At 36.9% G+C, this 2,395-nt stretch overlaps 1 non-coding gene across 1 annotated transcript; it reads left to right on the forward strand.

Annotated features, from left to right (window-relative positions):
• Window positions 1-1,757: 1,757 nt before the first annotated feature.
• Window positions 1,758-1,864, forward strand: LOC136201655 (small nucleolar RNA R71). Its single transcript, XR_010674001.1, has one exon. It is a non-coding gene; the product is annotated as a small nucleolar RNA R71 (small nucleolar RNA).
• The last annotated feature ends 531 nt before the right edge of the window (window positions 1,865-2,395 follow it).

Consider the following 2,395-nt stretch of genomic DNA (forward strand, 5'->3'; position numbering starts at 1 on the left):
CTTTAAGTTCTAATTTAGGGGGTATTATGATTGAAGGCGGAACTGGTCCATCTTCTCGAATCAAAGGCTCTGGGTCCTTATCATCTAATTCCTCACCTATTATAGGTTCAATTATTTCTTCACTATGAATTACATCATTGACACATTCCTCGACTAAATCAAGTTTCATACAAGCGAATTCCTCCATAGGATATTTCATCGCTTTGTTCATATTAAGCTCGATCTTATCTTCTCCCATCCTTAAAACTACCTTCCCTTCCGACACATCTACTAGAGCGCGTCCCGTGTTCATAAACGGTCTACCGAAAATTAAAGGGCAATTTACATCATATGCTAAGTCTAATATAACAAAATCGGTAGGAAAAATAAATTTATCGACTTTGACTAAAACATCTTCAATTATACCATATGGTCTCTTAGTGGTTTGATCCGCTAATTGCAAAACCATATTGGTACGTTTGATATCTTCTTCTAAACCTAACTTGTTAAAAATAGACAACGACATTAAGTTTATACTTGCTTCTAAATCACAAAGACAACTTGGGAATTCAATATCTCCCAACTTACACGGAATAGTAAAACATCCGGGATCTTTGAGTTTAGTGGGCAAATTACTTGACACGATTGAACTACAGTCTTCAGTTAACGAAATGGATGAAATTCCTTCCCAACTGATTTTCTTTGAAATTAAATCTTTTAAAAACTTACCATAGTTAGGAATTTGTGTAATTGCATCCATAAACGTTAAATTGATGTGCAAATTTTTAAGTTTATCCAAAAACGTTAGAAGTTGTTTGTCATAGTCCTTATTTCGGACTTTGTGCGGAAAAGGTGGTTTGGGTACAAAAGTTTTGGTATTTGTGTCAAATGGTGAAGTATTTGTGTTTAAGATATCTTCTTTGGATTTTGATAAATCAGTTCCTAGTAATGTTGCATCTTTGGGCATTTCCGGCCCTTGATAATTTTTTCCTCAACGAAGAGTGATAACCTTTACCTGCTCTTTCGGATTTTCTTCCGTATGGCTGGGAAGACTTCCCTCTTTTCGGGATGGAATTGATTTAGCAAGTTGACCAATTTGAACCTCCAAATTATGGATGCTAGATGAGTGGTTTTTAATAAGCTGATCGAATTTATTTTCGATCCGTTTAAAACCATTGTCGTGATTACTTATTTTTCCACTGATAGCATCTATAAACTTGTCGATTTTAGAAGATAAAGTGCTAATCGTATCTCTTGACTGGTTTTGATAATTAGTGGTACGATTTTGATTAGCACTTGCATTATTGTTATTGTTATCTTTCCAGTTAAAGTTAGGATGATTCCTCCACCCAGAATTATAAGTATTAGAGTAAGGATTATTAGTTTGGTTTTGCCCATGGACAAAATTTACCTGTTCTACCTCACTCATGTTTTCGTAATCCACATCCGCTTGGATTGGATTACCATTGGTATCGCGTGGTGCCATAAACTTGTCAATTTTGTGCGATAAAGCAGAAAATTGGGCTTGTAGCATCGCGACTGGATCAAGTTCAACTATACCTTTAACTGATGGTGTGGTTGAGGATGATGGTTTTGCCACCGGTATATGTCCACGTTCCGCGAGCCACATACTGCTGTTGATTGCCATTTCCTCCAAAAGCTCTCTCGCTTGGGCTGATGTTTTCTTCATAAATAGCCCTCCCGACATAGCATCTAATGAACCCCTAGTTGTAGGATTTAGTCCATTGTAAAATGTTTGCATTAAAAGTTCAGCGGGTAATTGGTGGTGTGGGCATAAACGTTGAAGTTCTTTAAAACGTTCCCAAGTTTCATAAAGAGTCTCATTATCATTTTGAGAAAAAGATGTTAACTCCTTTATGACTCTTGCGGTTTTTGCTAAAGGAAAATATTTTGATAAAAATGCTTGGGCTAATTGTTCCCAAGTGGCAAAAGTTGCGGCTGGCATAGAAGTTAACCATTCTTTGGCTCTATCCTTCAAAGTGAAAGGAAAGAGGCGAAGTTTGATTGCTTCTGCAGTCACATCTGGGATTTTAAAAGTGTCACAAATTTCAAGGAAATTTGTTAAATGGGTGTTAGGGTTTTCGTTAGGTAACCCGTAAAATGTTACATTATTTTGCAACATATTAAGCAAAGCTGGCTTAATTTCAAATTGGTTTGCGGTGATTCTGGGTCTAACGATACTATTGGTCACACCGGCCACACCTGGCCTAGCGTAATCCATAAGTGTTGGTGGATCTGCCATTTTTTCTGGCTCGGTAAATGTTTTTACTGGTTTTCTCAATTTCTGGGTCTATAGGGTCTGGTACAATGCCTGAACTTCGAGAACTGCGCATGAACCTGAAATCTTGCACGAACCGAAACTACCTATAAAACGGAATTTGAAAAATAAATAAAT

The sequence above is a fragment of the Euphorbia lathyris genome, chromosome 7 (assembly GCF_963576675.1).
Source record: "Euphorbia lathyris chromosome 7, ddEupLath1.1, whole genome shotgun sequence".
NCBI lineage: Eukaryota > Viridiplantae > Streptophyta > Magnoliopsida > Malpighiales > Euphorbiaceae > Euphorbia > Euphorbia lathyris.